Source organism: Castor canadensis, chromosome 16 (genome assembly GCF_047511655.1).
Source record: "Castor canadensis chromosome 16, mCasCan1.hap1v2, whole genome shotgun sequence".
NCBI classification, from domain to species: domain Eukaryota; kingdom Metazoa; phylum Chordata; class Mammalia; order Rodentia; family Castoridae; genus Castor; species Castor canadensis.
The window spans coordinates 78,895,319-78,909,099 of NC_133401.1; the positions used below are offsets into that span (position 1 = coordinate 78,895,319).

The 13,781-nt window shown below is 37.8% G+C and overlaps 1 long non-coding RNA gene across 5 annotated transcripts in view; it reads right to left on the minus strand.

Annotated features, from left to right (window-relative positions):
- The window catches only part of LOC141418002 (uncharacterized), a 187,748-nt gene that overhangs the window by 27,683 nt on the left and 146,284 nt on the right, over positions 1–13,781 (minus strand). For 4 of the 5 annotated variants that reach the window (XR_012442625.1, XR_012442622.1, XR_012442623.1 and 1 more), the window contains 2 exons: positions 10,919–10,971; positions 10,270–10,341 (listed from right to left, as the gene is read on the minus strand). This is a non-coding gene — a long non-coding RNA (uncharacterized lncRNA). The remainder of the gene's footprint in view (positions 1–10,269; positions 10,342–10,918; positions 10,972–13,781) is intronic. The other variant, XR_012442626.1, reaches the window with a different exon arrangement.

Below are 13,781 nucleotides of genomic sequence, written 5' to 3' on the forward strand. Positions count from 1 at the left end.
GAAGAAAGAAATTGAAAGCTACAGAAGACAGAAAGATCTCCTATGCTCACGGATTGGTAGAATCAACATAGTGAAAATGGCTGTATTATCAAAAGCAATCTACATATTTAATGCAATTTCCATCAAAATTCCAATGACATTCATCATAGAGATTGAAAAATCAACCCTAAAATTCATTTGGAAGCACAAAAGACCATAAATAGCCAAAGCAACACTGAGCAAAAAGAACAATGCTGGAGGTATCACAACACCTGACTTCAAACTATCCTATAGTGCCATAATAATAAAAACAGCATGGTACTGGCACAAAAAACAGACATGAAGACCAGTGGAACATAACAGAAGATCCAGATATGAATCCACACAGCTACACCCACCTGATTTTTGACAAAGGCACCAAAAACATACAGTGGAGAAAAAATAGCCTCTTTAACAAATGCTGCAAGGAAAACTGGATATCTGCATGCAGAAAACTGAAACTAGATCCTGTCTGTCACCCTGTACAAGTAACAACTCAAAGTGTATTAAGGACCTTAATATAAGACCTGAAACTTTGAAGCTAGTGCAGGAAAGAACAGGGAATACACTGCAACTAATAGTCATAGGAAATTACTTCCTCAATTGAATTCAAATGGCTCAGCAACTAAGAGAAAGGATTGACAAACTGGACTACATGAATTAAGCAGCTTCTGCGCAACAAAAGAAGTGGTCTCTAAATTGAACAGGCTGCCCACAGAATGGGAGAAAATCTTTGCCAGCTATATATCTGCCAAAGAGTTAATAACCAGAATATACAGACAGCTCAAAAAACTAAACTCCCCAAAATTCAATGACCCAATGAAAAAATGGGCAAAAAAAAATTGAACAGAGCTTTCTCAAAGGAAAAAGTCCAAATGGCTAAAAATCACTTGAAGAAATGCTCACCATCCCTGGCCATAAAGGAAATGCAAGTCAAAGCTACATTAAGATTCCAAATCACTCCTGTTAGAATGGCTACCATCAAGAATACAAACAACAACAAATGTTGGTGAAGATATGGGGAAAAAGGAACCCTCATACACTGCTGGTAAGAATATATTAGTACAACCACTATGGAATACAATTTGGAGGTTTCTCAAAAACTAAAAATAGAACTGCCATATGATCCAGCAATTATATTCACTCTTAGGGACATACTAGAAGTAATGTGAGTCAGGTTACAGCAAAGGCAACTGCACACCCATGTTTATTGAAGCACTATTCACAGTAGCCAAGCTATGAAAACAACCAAGATGAATGGATTAACAAAATGTGGTATTTATATACAATGGAATTTTATGCAACCAAAAAGAAGAATGAAATGTCCTTTGCAGCTAAATGGATGTATCTGAAAAATAATATCATAAGTGAAGTTAGACAGGCTCATAAGGCCAAAATCTGTATGCTTTCTCTCATAGTGGATTATAGACCTAATACAAATGCAGCAATATCATGGAAAACAGGTCACACAGAAGGGAGGTCACATACAAGAGGGGGAGGGTAAAAGAAGGAAGTTATGGTGAATATGGCTGATGTACTCTCTATACAAGAATGAATATAGAATTTTTAAACTGGTTGAAACAACTATAAGAGAAAGGGACTAAAGCAGAAAAATAGAGGAAATGAACCAATTCGGGCTATAATACATATATATATGGAAGTGCCACAAAGAAACTCTCTGTGAAGTCATCTTCAGCAGGCAAAAATGTCATTTCTTTTTCTCTCTTTTGCAAAATCAGAGAACAGGAGGATGGAACAGGTCCGGTAAGGGGTGGGAGGATGGATGCCAATGGGAGAGGGGAGGAGGCAAGGAAAGCATGTAGGAGGGTGAATATGGTGCAAATACTGTATTCACATAAATGTAAACAGAAAAGAAGATACCAGCTGAAACTATTTCAGGAAAGGGGGAGGGGTGAAAGAGATTGGTGGAGGGAGTGAATTCAAATATGATATATTTGATATAGTGTAAGAACCTCTGTAAATACCACAATGTACCACTACCCAACCAATAGTAAAAATAAAGAGTTGGCTAAGGCCTTGAATAGACATTTCTCAAGAAAGACAAACAAATGGCCAACAGGGAAAGTGTTGACCATAAATGCTAAACATCACTAGTCACAAGGAAAATGCAAACTTTTTCATGTCAAACAAGTTTAAAAATCAGTAAGTAACGTATAACAAATGCCGGTAAGAATAAAAATAAGTATTAAAGTTTATATACACGCATGAGCACATGAACACACAGTGTGATGAGGTTTGGATATAATGAGAATTAATTCACAAGAACTGACTTGTCTGGGTTTCTTACTCAAGACGCCTCCAGTATATTATCCCCCTTCCAAGACCTTTCCCTCTAATTCCACCACACAAAGTAAAAGGGAAGTGTTATTCTTCACTAGATTGTGAAGCCATCTTCTATGCAGCACCCAGATTTCTCCCTATGCTATTTACAACTCTTCCACCCAAATTCGATTTCAATGTCTTATCCGCCAACCCAGGAGTTGGAAAGAATCTAGTTACGCTTACTCCTTTTTGAAGCATACATGCATTAAACTTCAGTAATAATGCTACTTAGAAAAATCCTTTTCTAAATGCTCTCCATCTCTAGCAATAAAGGAAATGCAAATTAAAACCACCCTAAGATTCCACCTCACCCCTGTTAGAATAGCCATCATCAGCAACACCACCACCAACAGGTGTTGGTGAGGATGCGGGGAAAAAGGAACCCTCTTACACTGTTGTTGGAATGTAAATTAGTACAGCCACTCTGGAAAAAAATTTGGAGGCTACTTAAAAAGCTAGACATTGATCTACCATTTGATCCAGCAATACCACTCTTGGGGATATACCCAAAAGACTGTTACTCCAGAGGCACCTGCACACCCATGTTTATTGCGGCACTATTCACAATAGCCAAGTATGGAAACAGCCAAGATGCCCCACCACCAATGAATGTATTAAGAAAATGTGGTATCTATACACAATGGAATTTTATGCAGCCATGAAGAAGAACAAAATGTTATCATTTGCTGGTAAATGGATGGAATTGGAGAACATCATTCTGAGTGAGGTTAGCCTGGCCCAAAAGACCAAAAATCATATGTTCTCCCTCATATGTGGACATTAGATCAAGGGCAAACACAACAATGGGATTGGACTTTGAGCACATGATAAAAGCTTTAGCACACAAGGGAGGGGTGAGGATAGGTAAGACACCTAAAAAATTAGCTAGTATTTGTTGCCCTCAACACAGAGAAACTAAAGCAGATACCTTAAAAGCAACTGAGGCCAATAGGAAAAGGGGACCAGGAACAGAGAAAAGGTGAGATCAAAAAGAATTAACCTAACACACACGCACAGGAAATTAATGTCAGTCAACACAGGAAATTAATGTGAGTCAACTCCCTGTATAGCTATCCTTATCTCAACCAGCAAAAACACTTGTTCCTTCCTATTATTGCTTATACTCTCTCTTCAACAAAATTAGTGATAAGGGCAAAATAGTTTCTGCTGGGTATTGGAGTAGGAGGGAGAGGTAGAGGGAGGAGTTGGTCGTAAGGGAGGGGGTGGGGCAGGAGGGAGAAATGACCCAAGCCTTGTATGCATATGTGAATAATAACACAATTTAAAAAAAAGGAACCAGTGAAAAGGTTAGGTAGAGAAAACCAACTTGGGTTGTAACACACTTGTGCATGGAAGCAATGCTAGGAATCTCTCTGTATAGCTATCCTTAACTACCAAAAACGCTATGTCTTTCTTATTATGCTTATGTCTTCTCTTTAACAAAATTAGAGATAAGAGCAGAACAGGTTCTGCCTGGAATCGAGGGGGCGTGAGGGGAGAGGGTGGGGGTGAGGAGCAGGGGGAGAAATGACCCAAACAATGTACACACATATGAATAAATGAATGAAACAAAAAAAAAAAAAACAAAAAGAATTAACCTAGAAGGTAACACACACACACAGGAAATTAATGTGAGTCAACTCCCTGTATAGCTATCCTTATCTCAACCAGCAAAAACCCTTGTTCCTTCCTATTATGGCTTATACTCTCTCTTCAACAAAATTAGAAATAAGGGCAAAATAGTTTCTGCTGGGTATTGAGGGGGTGGGGGGGAGAGGGAGGGGGGCGGAGTGGGTGGTAAGGGAGGGGGTGGGGGCAGGGGGGAGAAATGACCCAAGCCTTGTATGTGCATATGAATAATAAAACAATTTAAAAAAAAGAATCCCTTTCTATATTGTGTACACTCAAGTTTATTATGAAAATCTCTAGCTGATAGCATAGATGAGTCCTGAGCTGAGTGCTAAAATGGTTCCCCACAGACACTTTGGATTTGCAACTATCTAGGAATCTAGGCACCACAGGACTGATGGTCCTGTGACTCTCAGTATAATAAGCCCAGCCTGACCAATCCTGAGACAATGGAGCAACCTCACCACCTGTGACCACCAGAGTACACCTGTGACGGGGACTGTTTAATAATTATGCATACTGTTCTCCCCCATCCCCAATTCTTTCCCCTCTATTTAAACCTAAAACAAACACCTAAAGCATGAGGAAGACAAGTTGAAATTCATATTTTGCCTCTTCCCACAGCCAGTCCATGCTATATTAACTAAATCTCCTTTCTCTGACCTCCACCATTAATTCTCTCTTTGCTTTACATTTTGGGGAGAGTAGAATATATGGAACCCAGGAGTGTGGACCTGGGGACTAAAACTCCTGTAACACCTTGAGCCTGATAGACAAAGATGGCACCTATATTATGTTTCTCAATCCCCTTGCACACACGGAAACATTGGTTGTCAGTTGTAGTTGGCTGATATTTTTGTTCATTTTAAACTATAAAATAAATAAATCTTTACCCAAAGGAAGCTGGTATAAAATAGGCAATTAAAGAATGGTCTTAACTTTGGATGCACTTAACTCCAAATTTTTCCATGCTTTTTGCAAATTTGCTGTGCTAAGAACCTTTTTTCCTGTTTAACATTCAGGACAAAAGCAATGTTCACATGTATAGGCCTATTTGTCAAGAAATAACAGTGTGAATGAGAGTCACATTTGAATAACAAGAGTAGACTAGACATGAAAGAATAGAACAGGCCTAGGCAGCTTCAATTCTCCGTCTTAAAATTACTTACTATTGTTGGGAATAATAGAACATCAAAAGGATAAATTCAAAACTCAAATTAGTTCCTGTCCTCCCAGGAGAAGCTGCCTGCCTGATTCTGATCTCTTTCATGTGTTCTTCTCACTCAAACTTACAATTTCAAGGGCTAGAGTGTCATTCCAATTTACAAAGGAGTGTAGGCATTAATGAGAGTTATATTTAGAAATTCTTCTACTGTGAGATAGAATATAATATTAACTTGTGAATTTTAAGGTCATGACAAGGACATATTGACTAGTTAAAGTTTCAAAACTAGGTAAATTAGCTATTTTAGCAATCATAGCTTTACAAAGGTTTTGCCCAAATTAAAAGGGACAAGTTTGTTCATTCTATCTGCAAATTAGGACCTCTCAGAGTGGGGATGTTGTAGGATGGTAACAATCCTAAAATGTCAGTGAGTCTTAAAAACAGTCTATTTCTTCTTCACCCCACATGGCCACAACTTTACTCCTAATGCCAGGTAACAGAGGAACAACCATGTCAAATATTACTGGTCACTACAATAATGGAAAAAAAATAGTTGCCAAATATGCTGGATGATGATTAGGTATTTCTGTCTAGAAGTAACCTCTTACTACTCATTGGCTAAAACAATGTATAAGATCCAATCCAATCATAATGGGGCCAGGAAGTAGAATCTTTCCAGGTACCTGATGGAAAGGATGATGACAGCAACAATGGTACGTAAAATAACAAAAATTCATAGGGAAAGTAGTCATACAAAATATACCAACAAAGGATGAAATAAGTTCCCACTGTGTAACAACTGGTAAAAGGAGGACACCAACGATGTGATTTTTAAAAGAAAACATAAATGGAACAGGCATAGAAGATGTACTTCAGATAGGTTGTCGAAGAAAGTGGCTAGATAGTAGGCACTTTTGGTATCTTCCCTTTGCCTGATCCATTCTCTCTTTTCCACTCTGCTCTGTACCTTGCATGCTGACATGCTTAGATTCTATTAATGGACTTCCTTTCAGAAACACAAGGGGGGAATTAGAGAAAAGCAGAAGAGTAAAGTCCTCATTCCCTTTAGGATGTGGCGGAGATTGGCTCATTGGTTCCTCCGATGATGGTTAGATCACCTGTCAGGTATTTCCCTCTCCAGTGCAGTAGCCCAACCTTTCCTCGCTCCTTCAGGCCAAGAACTATAACTTACTATTGTTTCTAGTCCCAGGGTTTTGGAGTATACCCTGTGGGTTTTATAACTGATATGGATTGAAGTATGTTTATCAAAAATTCGTATGTGAAGCCCTAAGCCTCACAGTGCCATGGAATTTGGAGATAAGGCCTTTAGGAGCTAAATAAGTTTAGATGAGGTCTGAGGGTAGGAACGTTGTGATGAGATTATAAGATTTTTCTTATTATTTATAAGAAAAAATATCAGATTCTCTCTCTCCTCCTCTCCTTCTTGTCTCCTCCTCTCCTCTCTCTTTCTCCCTCTTTCTCTCTGTCTCCTTCTCTCTCTCTCTCCACATATTTTGTATATGGCATGACACTTTAGACTAAGGTATCAGTCCTACATATAATCCTATAATAACATCTCCATTAACTCATCTCTAATTGCCTGATATGAGCATCCCTCCATCTCTTTCCTGCTGAGAACCTTACTAATGCAAAATATTATTTTCAGTTCTTAGTTGTTTATACCTATAATTTTTCTCAAACTTATAATTTCTATTATGCATGACAGTTTAACTATGACTTAGAATATTAGGACAAACCTGTTTAAAATAGTAAAGTGTTTAAGTAAATATACCACTTGTACTTTATTTAAAACACATTAAGGAGGCACGATATGGCATAATCATTCAGAGACTAGGACTTGGGTTTAGGCAGACCTGGCTTTGGTTCCATCTCTGAACATCACAGCAGTGTTACTTGGTCAAGTAACTCCTATAACATTCCCGTATTCGTGCTCCTCATCTTTCAAATAAGAATAAACATTTGCATCATAACCAACTTATAGAGTTGTCCCCAAAGCCTAGAACAGAGGAAGCTAATAAAATTACTCTTCGCAAAAATCAGTACTTGAAATTGCTATTTTTTGTGATATTGTTATTTTGGGAAGTTTCTTGAAACTTCAGTGTATCCATGGGTGCTGGTCCTCAGAACCATCAGCGTCTATGAGATTTTTGCAGTAAGGAGAATTGATTAGCACATTAATAGGATCCAAAAGTTACATGAGATAAGGTCAGAAGGCATCTTGTATTTTGCCCACAGAACATTCTCTTCATAAGAAAAACTAATCAAAACCTTATTCCCTTAATGAAGTTCTCATATTAAATCCTGGACACTTGATATAATTCATCTTAATTAATCAATTTTTTATGCTTAGAGAAAGCTACTTGACAAATTATTTGTTCATCTTATGCATTCTCTTTTTCTCTCTTTTCTTGCCTACTACTACACTAGACATAGGCATCACCAATACTGAGAGCTGTTTCTAGCAACCATTAAGCCCCTAGCTCAACAACTAACATGAGACTTATTCACACAAGATATTACTACATTTTTCTTTGATAACACAGAATTTTTTTGCCTCAGTCAATAAGCATCTTACAAGGAAGTCAAGCCAGGCTCTGGAGTCTTCACATATTATGAGCTTTTGAAATAGGAAAAAGGATTTCTTGGCAGGAAGATTAAATCATGAAAGATCTGAAAACTGACAATTGTGGCTATGTAACCAGGAATTTTTAGCCTTTTAAATCCCATGTCCAAAAATAATTTCTAATGAACTGTTACCTACACAATTTTGAAACGACCCTGATTAATTCATACATCCATCATGAACATGTTAAATAAATGAGTTATGTGACCTTAACTTCCTTAATCTCTCTAGCTTATATTCTTCATTACAATGGTGGAAATAGTAGTACATAGGGAAAAGGCTGCTGAGAGAATGAAATAAAAATAAGGCATACCAAGTATGGTACATGATAAATATGAAAATACCTAATAATAACCAGATGCTTACATGATGGTATATGATACCTATTCTGGCTACAGAATATTATGACCTGCTGCCATCTAGAAAATTGGATTTACCCTCAATAGAAAGAAGTTATTCTTATTATTGTCCATTCTTTTAGTTTAAAACTTTCCTCTAAATATTTTTACCTTACAAATTTGACAATTTTCAGCTTTCAAAGTTATCCCATGTAGATATGCCCATGAAGATCACTGGCTTATTAAATAATTCCAAACCAATAAGTGAAACAAACTCTTCCAATTTCTGGCTCACACAATTATAAAATACAACAAAACAAGGATAAACTTTACCCTAACTAGCTTAGGAAACCCTAAAAGACTAGGTTCTAAACTTTAATATCTACTCATTTGCTTTGAGGACTCGTTTTTCTTGCAGAGTTTATGACTCTAAGAATATATGTAAAAGTTCTTATTCATGGATTAAGGTTTCTTACTTTTCTAATAGGTATTTTTTGCATAACTGTAAAATACACTTTTTAAATGGGGAGGAAGTATAATCTTAAATATCCTTATTAATTCATCAATAAATCTCCAGCTACCCCAGGTGACATTTCTGAAGTACATTCATGACAGGCAGTTGGTCACTATTGCTAGATGGACTCTTCCAAAGGAAGACATGTTCATGGAGTCAAACATTTCACGGTCAAGACCCAAAATGTAATGAATTAAGCAAATGAAACCCTAACCTTTTTAAGTATTTTCAAGCTTTTACAACTTTCCTGGAAGAGAGAGGTCTTAAAACATGTATAACCACTTTGCTCTAGAGATTATTCCCATACTAGTTAAGTCAGCAAAGGTGTTACCATATAGAAGTACAACTCAACCAAATGTGGCAGGCCACTCAACATAGTCTGCTTTTATACTGAAGTCTAATGCAGGATGAATTTTGAGCTGTCCTATAGGATTAGAATTTTTTTATCTAAGTTTTTTTCCTGAATGAAATTTTATAAGATAAATTCCAAATATCATGCTGTGGAAAATGCCTCCTGCCTTATATCCATCCTCGTCTGGAGTAATTAATCAGAGAGTTAACAAAGTAACTGCCTCTCAAAGACTATGAAATAAAAGACTTAATAAACCACCTCTTAAGACACTTTCAAAACCTCCTGAATATGTATTCCAAGCCTGGTGTACAACATGACTTTCTTGGGCTTTTCAAAGACTGTCACAGCAAACCCAAAAAAAGCACATACACCAAAAAAAAAAAAAGGAAGGAAGGGGAAGAAGAAGGAAAGGGGGAAAGATTGAGTCACAACTACTACAATGGCTACTTTACCAAGTACTGCTGCAAGGAGGAAATATAACGATCTGGTACTGCTGGTGAGAAATGTAAAATGGTGCATCCATGTCAGAAATGTTGTAGTTTCTGAAAATGTTAAACATATACCTACTATATGATTCGGTATATGATTCATATACCTACTGTATGCTTAGGTATATGATTCCAATTGTAGAAATATATTCAAGACAAAAACAGCATATGTTTGTACAAAGACTTGCACACAAATAATCAGAGCATCTTTATTTGTAAAAGCCAAAAAACAGAAACAACCCAACTGTCTATCAAAAAGTAATGAATAGTTGAATTATGACGTATACACAAGATGAAATATTAGTCACCATTGAGAATGAATTCCTGATGCGTGCAAAAACAAAGGAATCTCAACACAACTGTGCTGAAGAAAAGAAGCCAGGTACAAAGTAATACATTCTGTGTGATTCCATTTTTAGGAAAGTCTGGAAAACACAAATTTACATCCACAGTTGGATGAGGATGGAGGGAAGAGGCAGAAAGAAGAGCAGAAGGGAAAGATCAGAGATGGTCACAAGGAAGACTCAGTGTTCTGTGTGTTCATTGCCTTCATCACAGTGATAGTTTCACACTGTATATATGTCTAATTTTATGAAATTGTACACTTTAAATATATAGAACTTAAACCTACCCACAAGGACCTGCAAGATCTTGGGGTACTCAGAGGCTCATGTCTCTGCCTGGCACCAGGACATTTCTAGAGTCTTATCTGTGAGCATTGGCCTGAGTGGTAGAGACAATCCCTTAGCCACCAAAGCTGGCACTAGCCAGGTCATACCTGAATCTCACAGCTTCAGGGATCTGCAGAGTCTCCGGAGGAGGGTAGTTGTGCCACTGATGCCCTTCAAGGCTAGAAATAATGCAGACCAAAACTGAAGTCTGTCTCACAAGGATATTGGCTTCTGCTAGATTCTGAGCCAGTCTAGAGGCTCAGTCTATGAGCTTGGGCCCAAGGTCTTACAGTTTCTACAAGGTACTGTCACCAAGGCAGGCCTGGCACTGGGCTCCGAGACAAAGCCTTATGTGCCCTGTGCCCCAGTGGGTAGCATCTTGTTCCTGCTCTGACACCAGAGGCTGGGGAAGGTAGCTTCTGTCAGCCTCCTGGCCTGAGGCAGTCCCAGTGGCTTGGATTGTAGGTACTAGCTGGGCTTGATAGGAGGGTCACAGGGCTTTGTTCAGCATTGGATTTCACCACGGAGTTCTAGTCTAAGGTGTGAACCTAATTCCATCTCTCTCCCAAGTGCATCTAGTTCCAGGCTGGGCTGCTTGAATTTGGCTGGGTAGCACAAGGACCTGTTCCCTTTCCATGGTCTCCAGTACATATCCTCCTTTCGCCATACTAAAAGCGTGTACCATGGCTCTCACCTGATTTTCTTTGCTCTAGTAAAAGTAGTGTGAAGTGTAACTAGATGTTCAACTTGGTTTACCTGTGGGGAGATGATCATAAGATGATCTTTTCTGCCACCATCTTTGTCCACCTCTTTAAAAAAAGAAAAGAAATTTTAAGTAACAGTGTTCAGGAAGGAGCTTTTGCAGTCACACTCAAAATATTTTTGGAAGGAAAAAACATTTTCAAAAAACATCTTGAGCAGATCTAGTGCATTTATTTTACTTGTTTTCACATCCACAGATGACAAACTCGACAGGAAAGATGGATCCTAGGGATTGCAGCAATTAGTTAATTTGTGAGTGATTATTTAAAAAATAATATATGCAGGTCTTTGTGTCTCCAGAGGAACCAGTTACAAATGACTATAGTCATTGCTGTTGCTGATGTTTTGTTGTTTGTAAAGTATTGCAGGCTCCGTATGTTTGTGAATATGAATATCATCTGAGGTTTCTCAGGTTGCCATAGCCACCTCAGTTCCCTTCTGCCAGCAGGACACATGCACTGATGGCAAGATTGTCAAGGAGTCCTCATCTGCAAATGCAGCAGGGAAGCCATTCCATCTGGAAACAGCTTGTCCACAATTCCCAGTCTTGCTGTGATGCATTTGGCCAAAATGCACATACCTCTAGACCACTAGCACTCCCACATGTGTTCCAGTCAGCCGTCATCCTCACCCCTCTTTCTTCCATACTTCTGGTACTCTCTCCTGTGCTTTTTGTAACCCTTTCACACATTCTCATCCTACCCTTCTGGCAATGCATCCTCTACCTCCTCTCCTAAACAGAAATGTGTGACATCCACTTTTCCTCATCATGATAATGTTCAAATGTTCAAAGAGACTGGTAATGTGATTTTTTTTCTCTAACTCATCCATCATCCCATTATCTTCTGACTTAGAATTAGGTCAATATCAGCCCCTTCTCTTTCTTCTGTTTCACCATTTCCTTTCAGTGACCCCACCATTTAACCTTCACCATCTAGTTATGCCATCCTTTTTGATCTCTTTGTTGGTCTTTCAACCTCTGTGGGACCCCCGCCTTCCCAAGCTTTTCTATTCATTCTATTCCTTACCCTCTTGAGGAATGACACATGAATTAAACGCCAATCTCAGATGCTTTTTCTTTTCTGCTCCAAGCTGTTACTCCAGTTCCACCTTTTGTTGACTTAAGTTTAGCCTACAGGTCTAGATAAAATGCTCCTACAATTGTCATACACTTTCTATAATTTAACTAATGTTCTCTGATGCTCAAAGCCTGTGAAGCTTGTAATTGAATTGTGGATTCAATTACATAGGTAAAGTTGTGGCTATTCCACGTATTTCTGCTGCTATTCAAGTTACTTAAGTTTTCTGGGTCTCCATTACCTCCACTAGAAGATGGTGACAGTAATACCATCTTCTTCATAGAGGCATTATGAAGTTAAAAGTGATGACTCTTGGGTATAATTTAGTGGTTGGAGGTAAGAGACTGGCAGAAATAACCAAAGCCTATGATTGGCTCACCTATCTCCAAGTACAGAGGAAAAGTAGGCTTCAGGCTGGGTTTCATTCAAGATCTAGAACCTAGCTTTTTTTTTCTCCCTCTGTTCTGCTCTCTGAGATACCAGATTCAGTCTAAGGTTGACTATCCCTCATTGCACTACCACTTTTCTTACTCAAATTAAAGAATGAACAAAATGATCCCTTCAAGTTCTCCCAGAATAGTGAGGAAACTTTTCTAGACATGCTCAAAAAAATCTCCCACCACCTGCTTCCAGATGTGAATAACAAGATCATTCCTGAACTCTTTGTGGGGCAGAGGGAATACATGTGCTAACTGGCTGAGAGTGTTCAAATGGAGGAAGCATTGCAGCATAGGAGAGAAGATTACAAACCCTTTCCACCTATAAACTGCACAGTAAGTCTAAGATGGGGAAGGAGAGATGACAGAGGTGCTAAAAGTCCTGAGATAAGGGTGAACAATGAGTAAACACTCTACTGCCATTAACAGATGCTGTTATGCCACTTCACCTTCGATGACTACTTCTCATTTGTCTTCATGTTATCATTTGTGTTTGTAAGAACCTCTCCATACACTACTGTCTGTAAACTTATAAAGTCCTAAGGCAACGTGATTTACTGAGCTTTTACCAGTAATATACACGAATATGAACCTTTTATCACTAATAAACCCACCCAAATGCTGTACCTAGCTACAGACAAAGAATGTAGCTTCAATCAATGTGGTTGAATAAATGAATGGAGTATAAAAATTTTCCTATCCTGCATCAAAGTCATTCTGGCAAGATTTAAAAATCACTCAGTGCTCTTATGTCCTTCAGTACATTTTTAAACTAGTCTTTCTTACACAAAATAATATTACTAACCTGCTATTGATTACAAAGGCACAGGGAATGAATATACCTGTGATATTTTCTAACTGAGCAGGAAAAGCTTATCCTTTACCACAATCATACCCAATTTTTTTTTTTAGTTTTCTTACACAATAACTTAAAGTAAAATATTTCTCTTGACCAGACTAGATGATCTTCAAAGATTATCCTAAGGCACATGGTTTGTTTTAGTCAGTGTATCCTCATAACAAAAGCTAAGAAATCTTTAAGACATTTTATCTAAGACCTGTAGTTCTCAAAACACAAATTATCAGGAAAAACTCCAATATTATATGGTGTGAAGTTATAAAATATTTACATAGGAAAAGAAATCCACATTAAGATTAATATTAAAAATGACTTGTTTTCCATCAAATATATTTCACCATCATCAATTTTACACTAACAAGCAAAGGTATATGTCTTCTTCTATCCTAATGTTTTAGTGAAAAACATTACTTCTAAGCAAGTTAATTTTAATACATTTAAAACAGGTGATAGCAATTCTACAACAATGCAGCTAACAATTT